Source organism: Canis aureus, chromosome 19 (genome assembly GCF_053574225.1).
Source record: "Canis aureus isolate CA01 chromosome 19, VMU_Caureus_v.1.0, whole genome shotgun sequence".
NCBI lineage: Eukaryota > Metazoa > Chordata > Mammalia > Carnivora > Canidae > Canis > Canis aureus.
In genome coordinates this window covers 16280337-16301899 of record NC_135629.1, presented here as the reverse complement: position 1 = coordinate 16301899, position 21563 = coordinate 16280337, and the positions used below count along the sequence as shown (strand labels likewise).

General features: G+C 36.9%; 1 protein-coding gene across 8 annotated transcripts in view; it reads left to right on the top strand.

Moving 5' to 3' along the window:
* The window catches only part of CNTN4 (contactin 4), a 927650-nt gene that overhangs the window by 26635 nt on the left and 879452 nt on the right, over nt 1–21563 (top strand). Inside the window, exons 1-2 of one of the 8 annotated variants that reach the window (XM_077858020.1) lie at nt 2974–3360; nt 16524–16653. The exons of 6 other annotated variants lie outside the window; for them this stretch is intronic. The gene's annotated coding sequence lies outside the window, so the exon portion shown is untranslated. Of the gene's footprint in view, nt 1–2973; nt 3361–16523; nt 16654–21563 lie in introns of those variants that run through there. One more of the 8 variants, XM_077858021.1, reaches the window with a different exon arrangement.

The window sequence follows — 21563 nt, the reverse complement described above, 5'->3', positions numbered from 1 at the left end:
TCCTGGCTTTTATAGAACTCATTTTCTTCATTTACCTACTTAACTGGATTGTACATAAAATGGCATACCAGTATCAGTGTTTATATGAACAGATCCTTTCAAACAAATTTCTTTGGTGATTTCATGAATGAATCTTGCAGTTTTGGCAAATAGACATGTTTTCTGAAATGAAGGCTTTTTTAAAGCTGGCATTATATATAAATTTTACCTATTATCATTTGCCTGCTCCCAAAAACCATTTATACTGTAAATTAAAATATATCTTAAGTGAGGGGTGGGTGGGTGGAGAGATGAGTGAAATAGGTGATGGGGATTAACGAGTACATTTAATGTACTCGATGAGCACTGAGAACCATACAAAATTGTTGAATCACTATATTGTACACCTATAGTGAATATAACGCTTTGTACCTATACTGGAATTAATATTTTAAAAACTTAATACAAAAATAAATAAGGTATATCTTAAGTTTTTAAAAAATGGTCTAAAAAGCTATGGTAGAAAAATGATAGAATGCATCACAACTTTATTCATAATCAGAAGTAATAAGGCTCTCCACACGCCACTCTGGTTTGAATTGTCAAATGAAAATTTCAGTGTGTAAATTTAAAGGTCAAATTGGCTTTATTCAGCAATTCATGATTCAGGCAGTATCCCATGTAGTAATAGAAAGGAGCTCTACAGAGCTGTAGAAAAGGAAAGGTATTTGAAGATGGAGAAAGGAAATTATTAGCAAAGAATGCACTGTTCAGGCCAGGCTTCCCTCCCAAGGGGAATGGAAGGGTCCTGTACTGTGGAACATCTCACTAGTGCTGACCAGGTAATTCTATGTTGACTGGTTAAAGGTTACATTCCTGGATGATTGGAACTGCAGTTAGGTTAGAGATTAAGCATTGGTTTGCTGGTATGTTGTTTAACATAAGTAACTCCATTTTGGGTCTGCTGCCTCCTTTTTAACAAATTATAATTTTTGTATTTATCATATGGGGAATTTGTACATGTTTATCCTCAACTTTACATTTTAATTTTGGAAAGAGAGCCTCAGAATCTTTAGTGTGAAGTTAAAATTTAACCCTAGAGAAAGGATACTACAGTGGTTTAGTCTTTTATTCTGGAGCTCTGAACTACTGAGAGCCAGCTCTGACAGTATAAGCAAAAGCAACAGTCCCAGGGTGGGATTATAATTCAAACCTCTGATTTTTCTAATTCAGTGTGAGTAAGAGGGTATGATATGAGTGAACAGCAGCCCGTGAGAAACCTACAAGTGTGGAACCAATGGTATTTATTCAGGTAATAAAATATAATTCTTAAACACACACTAAATTTAAAAGCCAGAAGATGCAGTTCTAATTACATGCCTTAACTAGAAGTACGGTATTTGTAGAGTAGCTTATCCAATTATATGTAAATTTGTTCCTTTGGCACAATTTGTCTATATAAGCAGTATTAGTTCAGTGTAAAATGTTTGTTTGTTATTGAAATTGGCTTTCATATAACTTCTGGATGTTGATAAATAGTTGCATTTTTGGGGGGATCATTCCCAGTTCTCCATAGCCATTCTTCTCAATATATGCAGTTTTTATTTTAAATTTCATAAATAATAATAATTTACAGGTCTATACTCTTTTATTTGAAAGTTTTGGGGTCAAAAGTGTTTTAGATTTTTATCTTTTAAAAAGGGTGTTATACTGCTGTGGTATGTGCCCTTTGTTATTCCAGTAGGATATTGGGCAACACCCACGCATATTGACATTTCTGCAGTGAAAAAAGAATAGCCACTTGAATGGTGTAAAGATTACAGGGAGCCCCATTTCAGGTTTTGCTGACAATGGATTTGATTTTCAGAACTTTTTAGATATTAGAATTGCAGATAAGCAATTATGGACCTGTAATATTAAGTGTAATAGCTAACAATTACTGAGGTGCTTACTACAAGCCAGACCTTGTGCTTAACTTGTATCATCTCATTTAATCTTTGCAATTCTTTGAAGAAAGTTTTGTTCATTTGGTTTTACAGGTGAGGAACAGCTTCATAGAATTTAAGTGATTTGCCTAAGGATGCATACACCTAGTAAGGAAGTAGTGGCTGAATCATATTTAAACTGAGCTGGGTTAGATCCAGATCTGGTATGTACAACACTACAGTGTCCTTCCTATTCCATTACCACAGATCCAGTGTATCTCACCTGGGAATTTATGGGAAATGCATCAAGTGGCCTGACTACCAGGCAGAGGATAACAGGGGTAGGGCAGGAGTTTCATCAGCAACAATTAGTTGGCATTCTGCCAATACATTGCACTAAAATAAATGTGCTTCAAACATTGCAGTCCTTTTGCCACTATGTTTAAGAGCTGAAAAAGAGAAAGAATAGAAGAGAGAGAGGAGATAGTTGAGCATGTGCTTTCCTTAGCTAAGGCAGAATAGGACATCTTGAGTCTTGTGTGGGTGGAGCAGTGTTCCTAAAGAAAAATGGATAGCTATTAACAAAAGAAGATGTGACTAATGTGGGATAGTGGGCTGCCCCGAAATGTCCACTCCATGGACAGTTAATTAATTGTAGGTGAAATTAACATTTGGATGAAAACTTCATTCATCTTTTTAAGTGTAATCCATTTTAACATTGTCATCTGACTGGTATGGGCTGAACATTGAACTTAGAATCTGAATACTTGGAATCCTGTCCCATTTTGGATAATTTCTAGGATTTAGATCACAGACCCAAAATTAGAGAGTCTGTTTCTTGTTTGTAATTTCAAACAGTACTTTCCGCTGGTTACCCAGTAGGCATCATGTTAGCTAAGATGGTCCAAAGAGCCTCTGGAAGTTTCTACCTGGTGTGGTCATCTCCCACACTGAATCTGGGCTGGCCTTGTGTCATCACTAGATGTAATGGAGGTGATGCTTCATGACTTCTGTGACTACATCACAAGGAGCCTTGCAGCATCCACTTTATTTCATGGTATGATCACTCTGGGGGGAAGCCACTGCCATGTTGGAAGTCTGACAAAAATGCTGTGAGGAAGCTCAGGCTGGTCATGTGAAGAAAGAGTGACTGCTGGCCAGAGAAGTGCTATTGCAGTTGTCCCGCTTGCTGAGCTAGACATGTGTGTTACCATGGATAACCCCGCCTGGCCAAGACATTTGATAATTTCAGTCTTAAGTGCTTTCTGACTATAATTGCGTGGAAAACTCCAAGGGATAGCTGCCCAGCTGAGCCCATTCACAGAAATAGGAGAACTAATAATTCATGGTAATAAGTCATAGAGTTTCTGGGTGGTTTGTTATCCACACTAGATACTCAAAAACAAGCTTGTTGTGAAGAAGAAGGGAGATAATGTGTTAAATTCCTCATACGAAGGTGAGCAGCTGTTTTATTATAATTGTTTTGACAATCCTGAAACCAAGGCCTTTCTCCCTAATATCCTCAGAGGTTTCATTATAATTTGCCATTGTGATGAGGATAGTGATCATTTTGTATTCCCTGGACAAGTATAGAGAGTGAATATTTGTGATTGGCTGGCAGCCAAGTTGGTCATCCTTTTTCCTTACTTGGAGGAGTTTTTAAAATTCTGTCTTTTCTTTACTCATATTTATTTTTTCGTATGAGTGGGATTTTCTATAATAATAGACCTTTATTGTTATGGCAATAACAATATATAGAACATCCGATGGGTCCTCATTCTGAATGACACAGGGCCCATTTCTCTGTTTATATAGACTCTTTGTCTAGGAAACTATAGGAGAAATAAGATGTATTGGATTTTGAGAAAGGGGCAGTAAGAGTTGAAGAGCAGTTTGCCTGAGCAGCTTCCCAACAATTGGGAAAGGCTGCTGGAGTGAATGTCAGAGAGAAATTGGTTTTTTGGTGGTGTTACAAGCAAGCAGATAATGAAACAAAGGAAGAAGAAAGAAGTAGGAGGTACACAGAGGGGAAGAAATTATGGATTTGATATTGGAACACCAGAGCAATCTGTAGTAGGTTGAATGGGAGGAGTTGGAAGAGAGAAAGGAGCAAGTAAGGGTTGGTTGGGACATCATCACCTATTGGGCTTTTCTCCTTCTATCTGCAATTAATTTTAGCTTTATTTAGTTCTTTTATCTCTAGAGAAAAAAGGTGATTATTTTCTTTCTGTTATAGTTGTTGGCAACCAAATGACATTTTCTGCCATCTGTTTTACCATATAATTCTTAAGGTTTCTTAAGTGTCATAGTCTTATTAAACCTGGAGTCTCAAAAAATAAATAAATAAACCTGGAGTCTCCATACATTCAGTGATTGCTGCTAGCACAGGGAAATAGAAGAAGATAGAAGAAGATAAGGCTACTTTGTAAAGAGTAAGTTACATATTCCACTGGATCTATTCTCAAAAGAGAATAACTCAGAGTTTCTCCATAGCTTTTTAAAAAGTCTCTGATTTCTGTATTTCTCTTAGCTGTACATAGATTTTATTTCAAGGAAAATTTACATATTGAACTTAGAATATGAGTACTTGGATTTCTGTCCCAGTTTGGACAATTTCTAGGTCTTAGATCACAAACCCAGAATCAAAGAGCCTGTTTCTTATTTGTAATATGAAACAATTATGTTGTTGATATTATCCGTAATATTTACTGGTTCTTTGTAGAGTTAAAATGGACAGATGAAAGCCCTTGAGGATGAGAAATTCATATTCTAATGTAGCAAAGTAAATATATGTGTACGGCAGCTTGAATTGTTAGAAAATTTTAGGAAATTACTTGTATGCTTGAGTTCATGAATTATTCAATTTAGGGTTACTTTCCTTTTCAAACTTATCACTGGTTAGATCCTTTAACAACCTTTTGATTTATTAAAAGTCACTTTTCAGAATTAGATTTAAAGCCTTATTATTTTCTTATGATTTTCTTATGAAAATTGAGTATGTGTCCTATAAAGCCTATATTTTCTTTTCTATGACTTAGTCTGCTCTTCTGTTATAAAAGATACTTCTTTAAGAACTGATGGAATTAAAGAAAAATTGACCTCCTCTGATGAAGTAGCCCATAGAAGTAAAAGGAGGTTTTATGATCTTTCTTCACTTATTGGAAAGACGATTGAATTGGGACATGCCCATCCTGACTTCCATTAGGAGACAGAATATTTGCTTGTGTCTAGAGGAGTTTGGTCTCCTGGTGGTCATTTGCCTCTCAATCCTTCCTGCAATTTTAGAAAAAAATGTGCTTGTACAGGGGCTATGTATCAGAAACAGCTATGAAACTTTTTATTAATAGAGATTCATTCCTTGGCCCCACTACCAAGTTTATGAAATGAAAATCTCCAGGGCCTCACAGGTGATTTGAATTCATACATAGTTTGGGTCTGAGAACTACCTTATAGGCAGGACAGCAGGTTGATGGATGACAGAATCTGGTCTGAAGCATAGAAAAGCTTTAAGAGGAGAACATGGAGATACCTTAATTTAAGAAACACTTGGATATTTTGAACAATGATATAATCATTGCTAAAAGTTTGTGATATCTCTAAAACATAGTTTATGTCCCCAGTTGTCCTCTGATGTCTCCAGTTAACCTCTGGTGCAGAAGTTCTCAGTTCAGTGGGGCAGTTTTGCCCAGTGGGGCCTAGTGGGGGCAGTTTTGTCCCTAGGGGATATTTATTAATGTCTAGAGACATTTTGGTTCTCATGACTGGGGGAATGTTACTGGCATCTAATGAGTAGAGGCCAGGGATACTGCTAAACACCCTACTGTTCTTGAGAGAGCCCCTGTATTAGTCCAAAATGCTAATAGTGCCAAGGTTGAGGAACTCTAATCTAGTGAATTTCAGTGAAATCATTAAATAAAAATACTCTGGGCTCCAGAATTGAAAAGGGTATGACAAACCAGGTAGGAGAACATTTGGTTGGCCTGTGTAGTCCTTGAGGAAGCCAGCTGAGGTAAGGAGGAAGAAAAGGCTTGAATATAGGCTGAAGGCTAGGGACAAGAGTAAGGATTCTATTGCATACTAAGGTCTTGGAAAGAGACATATTCATTGGAATATTATTTTCCCTAAATGTGTCATATAAAATACAAAGATCTTACCGTCTGAAAAAAAAAGCATATTTAATATCAGCTTTGAGATAGTAAATCTCCTCTATTCTGTACACCCTAATGGTGGTTCTTAAGCCTTAAAATCTTAAAAACACAGGAGCATGGTAGCATAAGTGAGCCAGAGAGAATATGGTTATAAGTTAGTATTCTGGGATTGTTGTCATCAGAGGAAGCATTTGAGAAAGAATGAGGTAATTGATGTTGTCTCTTTAGAGCTAGTAATGGAGTGATGGTGTTGATAGAAATTTTTGGGAGAGGGCAGCCTGGGTGGCTCAGCGGTTTAGTGCCGCCTTCAGCCCAAGGCCTGATCCTGGGGACCCGGGATTGAGTCCCACATTGGGTTCCGTGCATGGAGCCTGCTTCTTCCTCTGCCTGTCTCTCTCTTTCTCTCTCTCTCTCTCTCTTTCTCTCTCTATCTCATGAATAAATAAATAAAATCTTTAAAAAAATAAAAGAAATTTTGGGGAGAATAGGTAGAGCTGGCTGATGCAAATGAAGAGGTAATATGAGAAACTTGTGATTTAATTAATTAATTAATTAATTTTATTTATTTATTTTTTTGAGAGAGAGGGAGCATACAGTGGGGAGGAGCAGAGGGAATGAGCAAGGGCAAGCAGCCTCTAGCCCAGCATGGAGCCTGATGCAGGACTTCATCTCAAGACCCTGAGATCATGACCTGAGCCAAAATCAAGTGTGACATGCTTAACTGACTGAGCCACTCAGGCACCCTGGAACTTTGTGATTTAAAAATGCACTGTTGAGTGCACCTGGATGGCTCAGTGGTTGAGCGTCTACTTTTGGCTCAGGTCATGGTCCCAGGGTCCTGGAATTGAGTCCTGCATCAGGCTCCCCACAGGGAGCCTGCTTCTCCCTCTGCCTATGTCTCTGCCTATATGTCTATGTCTCTCATGAATAAATGAAATCTTAAAAATGAACTAAAATAAAAATGCACTGTTTATTGTCTTTATACCTAATTGCCTGATCTGTGTCCAGATTGGTTGTTTAGAACAGAAGGGGTTATCATAAGTATGGGAAATGGTTCCTGGCTTCTTGTAACTTATGTCTAATTGGAGAGAAGAGGCTACTGCCATGAAACAGCAAAACCCATTGAAGTTCATAGTCCATCTCCATTCTGATAAACACTAATTTTCCCTTGTTTGATCTGTGAGCTATTGGCTTCATCCCTGGTCTTAGGGTTGAATTTGTGTTGTAGGCAGTGTTCTAGGAGGCATTTGGCTATACTTCTCATTCAGGTATGGATCCATGATCTCAGATGATCCATTTAGGTCTGTTGATACTAATTCTAAGACTTTATTTTCTTTACTTCTGTATTTTGAGGGATGAGGGTGTAATCCCAAGTTCTTGGCTATCATTCTGCCATCCTAAAGGGAGGCACTGATTGAAAATGTATTCATTTCAAAGGATGAAAGAGCTAAACACATGATTCCATCTTTATCCGTGGATGAAATTGTACCTGAAGCCAATTTAGTTGTGGAATTCATTTATATCAACCATTAAATTTTCATTTTGATTATACCAGCCTATGTTGTATTTTCTTTTGTTGATGACTGAAAAAATGACTAAAAATACACTGATGTAGGAGAAACTGTACAAGAGAAGAAAAATGTTATAGCCAGGTAGCAATTCAAGGACAAGTTTTTCATACTCCATTATTTAGTCTTTATGAACAAATTCATAATATTCTCCCATTTTTGTGTTTTTGTTTTGGCAAGTTTAATAAAACACACAGATTCTCACTGTTAATGTATTATTTAAACTACTTTTTTAATATTTTAGAGAGTTGTATTTCAGAAGTGATATGACAGTAATTTGTCAGTGTATAATTCTTAAAAATGAAAGGGTTACATTGCTTCCTTGATGGAAAAAAAAGAAGAAAGAAAGAAAGGAATCCAGTATTCCAGGTATATAAACAAATATAATGTACTTTATGGTATTTGTAATTATAGATACTACTCAACAGAATTGGCCATGTTTGTTTGCTTTTTTGTTAGTGTACTATGGGGATTAATTGATTGTAAATTCTCTTCTTCTCCAACAACCCCAGATGAGTAAAGATAGAAATATATGGATTATCAGTTTGAAGGACTAGTTACATGTCATCTGGCTTCATGTGATTGAAATACAAAAAAAAAAAAAAAAAAGGTCTTTAAATAGGACATCTGTGACATAACAAATTAGAATCCGGGAGAGGAAGAATATCTTGACAGTGTCTAAATCCATTGAATCAAAATAATTGTGTAGATCATACTTGAGTTCAGATATAATGTAGATAAATTCTCTAGCCATGGCACCCATCTGTCAAAAAATAAAACTCTGGTTCTCACTTAAAATGGCTCTTTTAGACTAAGGTCATCAAGCTGTATCTAAAATGGACGTGAAATGTCAATTTCATATGTTATAGTGGCACATTTCATATTGCTCTACTTAAGGTTATGTCAGCCTTACCCATAAAAAGCAAGTGATTTAGGTCTTATTCTAAATGAACTAAGCAGAGAAATCAGCAGTGGGACTGCCTTGCCACTACAGACAAAGGGAATGTGTGGAGGGGCTGCATATTTCTCCATTGTCCTAACTCTGGAACTGTGTAGTATTCCAAGACAGGATGTCATCTCTTTACTTTTCCACATTCTAATCCCCTGTGATAATTGTGGGGGGAGTTTGGAATTTTTGGCAAGATGCTTTATTCAAAATGAGTTTTGTTGCCTGGAGTTGATTCACTTGTTTGAGTTTTATTTGTGTTATTTTGTGTAACTTTATCATGTTGGGAGGCTTATAAACCTTCTGTAGAAATAAGATTGTGTTTAGGGAGCTATATACATCATGATTTTACTCACAACTGACAGGAAGTTACTGAGGATGATTAAAGCAGAAAGAAATGAAGTTTTTTGAAATCTATTGGACATTGTAGAATCAGACTTAGAAAATAGTAAGGATTGAAGAGGCCGAATAAGCACTCACATAACTACAACTTCCCAAAGAAGCAGTGTTCTTGACACCCATGACTGCTGGGTCCTGGCTGCTACAGTGACACTGGATGTTACTGCTGGTACCGCTGCTTCTTTTGTCTTTGAGACTGAATGTTGCTGACTCTGTAGCCACCATGCTCATACCACTCCTTGTTTTTTTCTGGATCCCATTCGTAGTTCTAGAAGCAGTGTATCTTGTTGGCTAAACATGTATTGGGCATTTGTTCCCAGGCAACAGGAAGCCTGGGCAAGTGAATAGCCTGCTATTTTAGCTTTTATAATAGGAATCCAATTGTTTCCCAATGTGTCTTCTGATGGTGGAGACTTCCCAAAAAAGGAAGAGGCTCAAATGCTTGGCAGCCAAAGAACAAGTAATTGCCATGGTATGATTTCTTAGGGAGAAGAGAGAAGTTTTCTGGAAAGCAGGAGAGAAAGGGAGATTTTCCAGGAGACGTGGATACTGCACACTTTTTCCTATAACAGATGAAGATGTGGTCTTCTGGGTACTAGGTTTTGTCAGTGAAATAGGAGAGCCAGTATTTGTGAACATCTTAAAGGGAAGAGGATAAATCCAAAATTCCCAAACTTTGATTCAAGGTATCCTTAATATCTTTGTAATGTTTTCATAGCACTCTAGGCCCAAAGAAATGCCCAACACTTTCATTTATTAAGTAGTTAGATTAAAACAAATTACTAAGTATTAATTTTGCAGAATAACTTGAAAAAATTATGTCATTTGAAAAAATACACATCAGTTCAAAGAAAAATACTTTTATTCCAGTCTTAACCATAATTACTTTCAAATAAGTTATGTTCCCTTCTTAGGCCCTGAATGAAATCTCAGACATTGGAATTGGATTTGACTATTGACTATTTCCTGTCTACACTTATTTTTATGCAGCCCATTTTGTCACAGCACTGATATAGACCTAGCTTTGCAAAGATAAGATCATCAAAAGGAATGCAGTGCAGTATGTTGTTGAAACTGAACTCCCCAGAACTATCTTGAAAGTGCAGCACAACTTGGGAACCATGACAACCATTAGGTTGTCAATGAAGTGCTCATGGAATGGTGATAAAAATTGGACATTAAGGGCACTTTTACAACACTGCTTGATTGGGAGTGTTACAGCAGCTGAATGATTCCAGAACCAAGAGCTGGCAAAAGTTCTGCCACAGGGAACAGTAGACACTCCTGCTAAACGTAGCCACCCTCCTGTTGTTTCCTTTTCTAAATCAATTGGGTCTTTATCATGGACAAGTATAGCCTTTTCTTTTTAATCCATGAAACTCACCTAACATACTGTAGCTTTTAAAATATTTGTTGACACAGAAGTGACACATTTTCTTACATGATTAGCAAAAAGATGAGTGTCTTTGCTGCCCCAATCAGGTCAATAAAGATTTTAAGATCTAGGTCTATCTGAAAACATAGTTTCCTTTTTTTTTTTTTCCTTTTTAAAGATTTATTTGTTTATTTTAGAGAGAGAGGAGGTACATGTACAGGGACCGGGAGGGGCAGAGGGAGAAGGAGAGAGTCTTAAGCAGACTCTGTCCTAAGTGCAGAGCCTGATTTAGGGCTTGATCTTACTATCCTGAGATTATGACCTGAGCCAAAATCAAGAGTTGAATGCTTAGCCAAATGTTCCACTCAGGTGCTCCCATAGCTTCCTTTTTTTTTGGTAGCACAAAGTTGAAGTCTGTCTGAAGATTTATATTGCATTTGGAAAAAAATAACTTCATTTTCTTTTTTTTCATTTGTCTCTACTTGTATATGCCTGGGTCTATCATATATCATGTCATTGTGATAAGAGTATCCTCTGATTTCCTTATGAATCCCAGTTTCGTTTCTTTTAAAGTTCTTAAGTTTTATAATTTACCAGCCTGAGGAAACTCAGTATACAGTTTACAAGGTAGAGGGTTATATGGAGTCCTCAAATTGGTGTCACTTGATCCTCTTTCAGCGAATAATAGTTGCTGGGAAAGTTGGGGAAATATTCCTGAAATGTAGAGCACTTTTGAATTTTAAATGATTTTTCCTCCATTACAAAAGGCAGCTTTCTATAAAATTGTCATGCAGGGTGTTGTGATAGAATAATGGCTCCCACCACAGATGTCCATGTCCTAATCTCTGGAGAGAGAAGTAGAGGAGACAGAAAAAGAGACCTGATGGTGACTGCAGAGGTCAGAGTGATGAGGTAGCTAGCTTTGAAGGTGAAAGAAAGCCACAAAGTAAAGAATGAGAACCCCCTCTAGAAGCTAGAAAAGGCAAGAAAACAGATTCTACAAGACCCCTCAAGAGGAGTGCAGCCTGCCAACACTTACTTTAGCCCTGTAAGACCCATTTTAGACTTCTGACTTCCAGAACTATAGGATAATAAATTCATATTGATGTAAAGCACTACATTTGTAGTAGTTTTTCACATCAGCAATAGGAAAGGAGTTACAGATATGAAGTTGAAGAAATGATAGAAACTCAGGCTCTAGAATGATAGGGCTCTCAGAGTCTCAAACTGATAACTACGTAATCACCTTTACTGTTCTCAGGTTTGCCACAAGCAGAATTAATTATACATGCTTGTGTTCAAGCAGATGTACTTTCACTGTCGTATATTTTTTACTTGGGGTTCTGGTGATTGCCTCCAAAAAGCTTACAGCCTTTGGCAGATGCATCCGTTTTATGAATCTAGCTTTAAATAAAAGTAAAGACTGAAATGCACTAAATCATTGTCTGTTAGTGGCTTAGTCAGGAACCAAGGGTGTATACAAAAATAAACCTCCTGGCCAATGGAGATTGCTACCATCAGTACTTACTTACTTCATCCTGATACACTTATTTTATGACACTTTGTTTCTGTCATAGACCTATTAATCATTCACACAAAACCTGTAGGACATTGTTTTGCCTTTGGTTGGATCTATCCTGACTGGTCATACAGCCAAGAGTGGAAGCCATGTATGTACAGTGTGGATGCATACATCTTTTCCCCATATTTGTGGAAGCATCTAGCTCTATAATATGATTACTGTGAATAATGTTTTTCATAAAAATATTTTGTAATCTCTTCAAAATATACTTTAAAAAAAAAAAGCTTGGGCCTTTGCATTCCTTTTGGATATTATTTCATTTCTCACTTCAGTTTTCTTAATCATCCCTTCCCTTACCAGTTCAGAAACTAGTATAGCTGCCTTTGCAAATGATCAGAGGAGCGGAAGAAGGGGAAAGAGGGGATGAGGAAAGACGGGTGGGGGTCGGGTGGGGGATGAGGGGAGGATGAGAAAGGGAAACAGAGAAGGGAAGCAGCAGTGCTTGCTAGAAATTTTCAGGGTTTGATTTCATGCATATAGTGCAAGATCTTAAGAGAGAATCCAGGAAGAAGTTTGCACATGACTTTCAGGTTTTTTGAATGAGCTTGCCTCTATTTCTTGTGATTGTGAATTGGTGAAACTGTACTGTACCTCTGCTCTCCCCTGAAGAAACAAAATGAGAACTCTGTGGCCTTAACCTCTTTACTCTCTTAACTACATTCAAATATATGCCTTGCTTTGTGCTGTCATTAAGTAAGTGGTTAATCTCAAGATCATTTGAAGCATCAGTGCTCATTTCCTTTGGATGGTTCACCATATTGCAATTACAGCCACATACTTTCTGACCATCTCATGACTTGTGGTACATTTTCATTGATTCATTTTACAGACTGCATTTTTTTTAAGGTTTCCCATTTTCTTTGTAACTTAGAATGAACCATGACCAAATTGATGAATGAAATAGTTCTGTTTAGATCTATGTTTTCTTCTTCCTTTATTTGTGGATTTAGTTCAGTTATTTTCACAAATGTTTTGATTGCTAATCAGGTTAAACTGTGTCTTTTATTTGGGGAATTTGATCTGTTTATGTTTAAAGTTATTATTGATAGTAAAGACTTCCTATTACCATTTTGTTAATTGTTTTCTTGTTTCGTAGATCTGTTGTTTCTTGTTTCTTATCCTGCTGCCTTTTTTTGGTGTGCTTTTTTGTCCTTTGGTATCAGTGTGCTTTGACTTCTTTGTTGTGTTCTGTTGTATAATTATTACATGTTTTCTGCTGTGGTTATCTTGAGACTTCCATCTTAAATGTATAAACTTATAAATATCTTAATCTTATAACACCTATTTTAAAATAGGTGTTACAACTTCAATAGAATTCATGAACTCTACAGTTTTACTTCTCCACCTCACATTTTTGGTTATTGATGTTACAATATAATGTTTTTTATGTTGTATAACTAATAACAAATTACTGTAGATGTGGTTATTTCTACTATGTTCATTTTTTATTTCTAAATTAGAGTTGTAAGTGAATTATACACAATGTTAGCACATTGTAGTATCTAATGATGACTATATATTTGCCATTACCAGTGATATTTTTTCTACCTTTTAAATATTTTGCTGGTGTCAGTTAGCTTCCTTTTACTTCCATTCAAGGAACTCCCTTCAGCATTTCCTTTAAGGGAGGTTTATTGGTAATAAACTCCCTCAGCTTTTTGTTTGTTTGGGAAACATTCATTTTGGAAGGACAGCTTTGCTGGGTCTAAAATTCATGGTTGACACTTACTCTCAGTATTTTGCATATGTCACCCCACTGCCTCCTATCCTGAAAAATTTCTTTTGAGAAATCCATCAGTAGTCTTATTTTTTTTTAAAGTTTTTATTTATTTATTCGTGAGACACACACACACACACACACACACAGAGGCAGAGACACAAGCAGAGGGAGAAGCAGACTCCCTGCAGTGAGCCCGGTGTGGGATTTGATCCCGGGACTCCAGAATCACACCCCAGGCCGAAGGCAGGTGTTTAACCTCTGAGCCACCCAGGGATCCCAACCATCAGTAGTCTTATAGAGGTTCCCTTCTGGTAACTTTTTTCTTTTGCTGATTTAAAGTGATTTTTTTGTCTTTGACAATTTGATTATAATGTATTTTTGTGAAGCTATATTGAGGTTCAACTTCTTTGGCATCTTTTGGGCCTGATGGATTTATTTGATCATTTCTCTGCCCAGATTTTGGAAGTTTTCAGCTATTATTACTGTATTTATTACTTTTTAAAAGGATTTATTAGAGAGAGAGAGAGAGAGAGGGAGAGAGAGAAGGGGCAGAGGGAGAGAATTCTCAAGCAGACTCCTTGCCAAGCATGGAGCCCAATATGAGGTTCAGTCCCAGGACCCCAAGATGAACATGAGCTGAGACCAAGAGTCAGATACTTAACCAACTGAGATACCCAGGTGCCTCAGTATTATTACTTTAACTATACTTTCTGTCCATTTTTCTTTCTCTTCTCCTGGAATTCCTATAATGTAAATTTTGTTGTTTTTGGTGATGGTGTATACTATAAATCTTATAGGCTTTCTTTACTTTCTTTCATTCTTTTAACTTTTTTGTTCCTCTGACTGGGTAATTTCCAATGTCCTGTTCTCCAGGTAACTGACTCTTTCTTCTACATGGTCAAGCCCATTTTTGAAACTCTCTATTGAGTTCTTTTGTTGACTTATTTTATTTTTTTTGGTGGTTTCTATTTCCTGTCAAATTTTTCATTTTGTTTAGCATTGTTTTCCTGATTTCATTTAGTTATCAGTCTGTGTTTTCTTGTACTTCTCTAAATTTCCTTACAAGGATTATTCTGAAATCTTTGAACATTTATGCATCTCCATTTCTTTAGGTCAGTTATTGGAGCTTTATTATTTTTTTGCATGGTGTCATGTGTACCTGATTTTTCGTAATCTTTGGTTAATCAGGTTGGCATTTGTGCATTTGAGTGCTTGGGCTCCTCTTTTACACTTTACAGGTTTGCTTTGACAGAATTTATCACCAGTCAGGTCAGTTTGGGTTTTGGGCGTGTCTGCTGATCATGTCCTTGGGTAGGTGGGGCCTACTATTAGGGTCTATTTTTAAATGAGGCAATTGTTACATCTCTGAGGATGGGGATGGGGGCTGTGCTACTGGCTAAGAACAGTGAGTAGGACTGCTGGCTTGGTTTCCTGCTCAAGTGAGGCTGTAGGATGTGCTCTGATACTGCCTACCTTCAGACTTACTAGATATTTGAGACTGTATTATATTCAGTAGTTGATAGAGCTATGAATTAGCTTTTCTGCTCTTGCAAGGCAACAGGACAAGACCCAGAGCCTGTACAGTTCATTGTTTGGGAACCCCAATCAGGCCAGAATTGTACCCTGCTGTCTTGGTTAGGTGAGGCTACTAGTTTTGCTCTGCAGATGGGAGAAGCCACTCCCTGCACTGTTTAGTGACACCGAAGGTAGAGCTACTGAAGGGCTCTGTGACTTTCCATGTGCCATGGTTGGATTTCCTGATCAAATAGGCTGAATGTGGTATTCAGCCATGAGAACGGTTATGATATATAGTCTCTGCCTGAGTTCAGTAGGAGAAAAAGCAACTCTAAAGCATGTAGAACTCTTTGTTTGTTGTCTTAACTCAAGCTCACATGTACTCCCAGTTCGTTGACTGAACAGAGCCCCTGGTTTTGTTCTACTTCTTGGCCTGAGCACTGTTGTGCTGCGTAACTTCTAGGCCTTATCACCAGACCTTCTGGTCATATAGGGCCCAAAAACACTCTCCACAGCAGGTGGGGCTGGGATTCAGCTACTTACCTGGACTTGGGCAAACTGAGCTCTAGGGCCAGCAAAACTCCTTGTTTGAAGATCCAGATCACTCATATCTGTATCCTGCCAAGTTTCCTTGTCAGAGTACATTCCTGACTTGGTTCTGTAGATGAGCAAAAATACTGGTTTAGAATTACTACTTTGCCTGCAGATATAAATTCAGTCTGACAAGATCCATATGCTGTTTTTTTTAGGCTCTACCCCATCTTCTCCATCACATATACCCAGTGATTGAGCCCTGCAGATTCCTCTGTATCTCCAGGGACAAGATGAGAGTATCCCCAGGGACAAGATGAGAGTAGTGGCTTTCACAAAGTGGCCCACAGTTCTGGGGAGAGGCAGGGATGTTTTTCCCCCCTGGTGCTCTCTTCCTACCAGAGGAAGTGGAGGCCCAAGAGGGACCTCTCAGCATGGCGCTGTGCTATAAGTGTGTAGCTGCTTCTCTGACCCTTCTAACGTAGTCATTCTCTATGGTGCAGGATGGAGAGGGATGTTTCAGTCTCATCCTCAGGTACCAGAATTCTCAGTGGTGTCTTGTTCTTTTAGAATTGTTACTTGTTCTTGTAAGGGAGAGTGAAGTCAGGGATGACCTATGTGCCATCTTGGTGATGTCCTTTCTAGACTGTAATTTTGAACTCAGATATCAGTCTAAATTTTCACTCCTCTATTATACCACTTGACCAATTTTATTAAGTATTTATTAAGTATTAAGTGCATGCTATGTACCAGGTAAGCATTGCTCCTAATCATTTAGTTACATTCACTTAACTGATTCACAAACCTATGAGCTATTATTATCTTTGATTTATAGGAGGGGAAAATGAGTTTATGGTTGAATGATCACCCAAGGTTCTGTTGTAACTAAGCACAGAATCAGAAACCAAAAGGATGCGCTGTGTACTTCCATGTCTGAGCTGTTGCATTGTGATGAACCACTAAAGGTAAAGGTGCTAATTAAAGGCAGCCATGACTAATTTCAATGGGTAATGAAAGCTGACTTATACCATAATATTTTGGTTGCTTTTATGCCTTTTGAGGTATAATACTTGAGCTGCTGTAGTGAATGGTATAAGTGGGAAGTAGGGTTTCTGAGCCCCCTTTTTTGAGTTACAGTAGTGATTGGGATTAACTAAAATTAGTTGTGAACAAAGTGCAATCTTTTTATTCTTTTTAACCATAGCCCTCATACAAGGCCCTGAGATTCTTTAGGACACAGCAGGTCTTAGCCTCCAGCCTGAAACTGTTCTTCTGTTTCTAGATGAGAAGTCACGAGTTCCTTATACCTGAAAACTTTCATATAAACAGCTTGTGTAATAATTCTGATGACTTCTCACTTTATCTGTGCCTACCTTATGGGTTTTCATAGAGATTTTAGAAGAGAAAGACAGGCCCTTTTCTGAAGAATGGTTCCCATTGTAGAAAGTTTATCAGCCTTGGCTGTGCAAACAATTCAAGGGGTTCAGGATAGAAAGGGGTAAGGGGGGGTTGTGGAGGTATGTGTGGCACTTGATTACCTATAATAGTTGATTCTCTTCTTCCTACAACAAGGAACAAGGATTGTTAAGGATCTGAGTTGTATTTTATTCTTCTTGTCCCATTTCCTGGTGTTAATGCTCATTCTTAAACGTGGAATTGGGGACCTAAAGATAAAGAAGGCAGGGAGTGCCTGGGAGATATGGTATCCCTTGTTCATTTGTTTGTTTTTGTACTTTAATGTTTTTAATTAATTTATTTTTTAAGTGAGCTCTATAGCCGGAGTGGGCTGAAGTAACAACCCAGAGATCAAGAGTTGCATGCTTTACTGACTGAGCCAGCCAGATGCCACTGGTATCCTCTTGTTAAGAGAGAAAAATCTGCCCGGCCTTTCTTGGGACAGGTTTCTCAACTCTGAAGTCACCCTGTTCATCCTAGATTTATTTTAGTCATATAAACAGGAATACATATGCAAGGAAGATAAGATACAACCATAAGGCTTTGCACCATGATCTACATCCTCTCTCCTTCCCCAGGAAAGCACTGCTTAGTAAAACCATTTTGGGAGGTCTCATGAGAGCAGATGTGCACATGGAGGTTATCTATGATGCTTTGGGTTTATTTTTCATAATTGTTTCCTCAAATAGAGTAGTTTTCAAACTCATATTTCCTGTGCTCATTGGAACATAACGGTAGCAGAAGGGTGAAGAGAGTCTCTGACCCACAACTAAAATATGTGTTCTCTTGTCACTTCATCAAATTAGTTCTGGTGTCATTTTGTTTTCCCTCGGAAATAAATCACTGTTAAGCAATTCTTTATAAAGTAGTCCACACATTTATCACATGATGGTGATCTGAACCCATTTAAGGAATTTTAAGGTACAGTTGGTCATGTTGCTGGCCTAGCAACTCTGGCCTTGTCACATTACATCTCTCTTCACTCCCTGTTTCTCCATTAATCCTTCAGAACAGAGACTGGAGGCTTTGCCCCTTAGAGGCATGGAAATCATACTATAAAACACAATAGTGTGGCAAGGGGAGATAGAGCTTTTAATTTATGTAAGTTAATGGAGAGTGGGAAGACTGAGAGGAAAGAACAGACAAATTGGGGAAAAATCAGGAATAATGATAAAATATCCTTAGAACTTGAGCTTTTGTGACTTGTTTGCCTCATGTTCAGTTTAGTTGTTTTGAGATTTACTGAAAGCAGCAATTGGCTTTTTTCATAAATTAATCATACTAACCATTCAATGTGAAATGCAGTTTCAGTAATATTTGTTGAACATTTTCTAAGATCTTGTTATTCTCACTCCACACTTTACATGCAGTTTATCATTATCCTTCTTACAAGTCTATATGGTCAGTAGTATTATCATTTCCACTATCGATACAAGGATACTTGTGGATTAAAGACCTTAAATAATTGGACTAAAGACCTACAGCCTGTTACAATAGACTGAGACACAAACTGGTGCTTTAATCACTATACTAGAATATTTCTTATTTTTTAAAAAAGGGTGTGTTGGCATTGGTTGTTTTTCTTTAGCACTTTTATTTGAGATTTAATAATTAGGAAAGTATTTATATTATCTAAATATAGAAGTCATCTGACAAATAGGTAAACTTGCTACGTTATTTTATCTGTGATGTCTGTTTTATAAATGGTAATTTTTGTTTACATTTGTTGGTATTCTAGAAAGCAAAGACTTAACCATGTGCTAATATTACCAATATTCTTTATTGTGATTTTGAGGAATAATATAATAGACCATTGTATTAATTCAGGCATCATATGCAAAACTTAGAATAATTGCTACTAGAATTTTAGATTACACTAAAAATTGCTACTAGAATTTTAGATATACTAAAAATTTATTCCCAAAAGTAAGCTTAGTAATGTCTGTCTGTCTTGTTTGAGGATCTTGTAGTGAGTACAGTAGTTTTCAAATTTACTTTACAATAATGCCAAATTTATTTTTATTTTTATTTATTTTTATTTTTAATTTTTAAAATATTTTATTTTTAAGTAATCTCTACATCCAATGTGAGCATGAACTCACAACCCTGAGATGAAGAGTCTCATGTTCCATTGAGTCAGCCAGGCACCCCTAAATACTATCCCTTTAAATACACACATAAAAATAAATAAATGAATAAATAAATACTTATATATGACTAATATTTCATAAAATAATGGTTACCCTTAGTATAGGGTATCAATGCTCACTGACATTGTGTGTTTTATCCCATTTTAAAATATGTGGTGATCCTGACTCACAATATTTTATAACTCCTTTATAGTCATGACTTGCAGTTTGTATTTTGTTCAGGTTTAAGTGTATATAGAAAATGAGATTGTTTTCATTCAGAAACCTCCATTCAGTCCCTACCAGATATATATTAGTTATGTATCACGTTATCAGTAAATCAAATGGTGATACTCAATACTTCCGTAGGAGGTTACTTGTAACCTGGGTACTTAGTAGGTACTCAGTAAATATCTGATTTCTTTTGCCTTTAGAGCTCACACTTTTGTCTTTAATTACCATTTCAGACTATGACAGAAAATGTCTAGTTCTTTGGGCATTCCAGCATGCTATTGGATTTTTATACCACTTATGATTTTAACTATGTTTTTCATATCTGGGTTTTAAAAAATAAAAACCAGTGAAAATAAAAAATCAGCAAAAAAAAAAAAAATCTTGTATCAGTGTTAACAGGCCATTGTTAAATAATCCAGAAATCAGAAGAGACTCTAGTCTGTTAATTTTTATGTGTCATGAATGGAAATGACTGCTTGTATTTGTTAAATATTTTTATGACCACCTTTTGTAACATCTAAGACATTTTTCCTGGCATCCACTCTTTAACGTACCCTGTACCCGTACAGGTGCCAGCAAAGTCTTTCTCAGTCAAATTTTTTTTTTAAATTTTTTATTTATTTATGATAGTCACAGAGAGAGAGAGAGAGAGGCAGAGACATAGGCAGAGGGAGAAGCAGGCTCCATGCACCGGGAGCCCGATGTGGGATTCGATCCCGGGTCTCCAGGATCGCGCCCTAGGCCAAAGGCAGGCGCCAAACCGCTGCGCCACCCAGGGATCCCTCAGTCAAATTTTTAAGGATGTGACTATTTCCCACCTCAGCAGTCTTCACTGGATCACTGCTATCTTCATATTTGTCATACGTTTCTTAGTCTGATTTGGAGCCTTCATGAAACAAGACTAGGTTTATTTTCTATACAAGTTCTACTTTATATGTATCACTCTGATCAAACAAGATGACCTTTCCTCAAATGGATCTCAAAATTTCTAGTCTTGTGCCTTTCTTATTTTCTGTCTTGAGTATCCTTGTCCTCCTCTGTCTCTACTCATTAATAGCTATGTTCCTGTTTTCAAATTCCATGTCATGGCTGCCTGTTGCATTTTTATTCTTCAAACTGATTCTGTGTTCACTCTCATATTATTCCATTGACATTGATTTTTCTGAAGCTACCTCCTAGGGCCAGCTTTCTTTCTTTCATTTCTTTTTCTTCCCTTCCTCCTTCCCTTCTTTTTCTCCTTTCTTTCTTTTTTACCTTTTAATATCAACTTTATCTGTAGATGTGTCCATTATGTTGTTTATAATACCATATCCACAGTATACAAACACATTTGAAATAAATAAGGTGGCCAAACTCATAGAGAAATATAATCTACTTTTTAAAATTTTTCATTTTCTTTCCAGCTTTAATGAGATATACTTAACATATATTTAAAATGTACAGTGTGTTGATTTGGTACACATATATTGCAATATAATTACCACTGTAGTGTTAACTAACACCTCCATTTAGAAAAAATTTAAGATTTACTGTCTTAGCAACTTACAAGTATATAAAACAGTATTGTTAACTATAATCACAATGCTGTGTATTAGATCCCAAGAGTTTAATCATCTGCTAACTGCAAGCTTGTGCTCTTTGACTAACATATTATCGATTTCCAATCCCAGCAACTGGTAACCACCATTTTAGCTTTTGGTTCTGTGAATTTAGCTTTTTTTTTTTTTAATTCCACATTTATAAGGGATATCCTACAGCATTTGTTTTTCTCTGTCTCATTTATTTCATAAGGCCTAGGATCTTTTTTTTTTCATCAGGGCATATACAGTGTATCTCAAGTTGGAAATATTTTGTGGCTCCCACACAGCTGATTGGTGGAGAGGTTTTATCCCTGAAGGTAATTCATAGAAATAGTAGGACTAATAGCAATTCTGCAACTTTGGCTTTAAAAATACACTGTTTCTTCGGCTATGACAGTAGTGTAAAATTAGCCCATTTGTCTAAATCTTATGAGGCTTGATAAATGGACTTAATAATTATCAGATGATGATGGAATT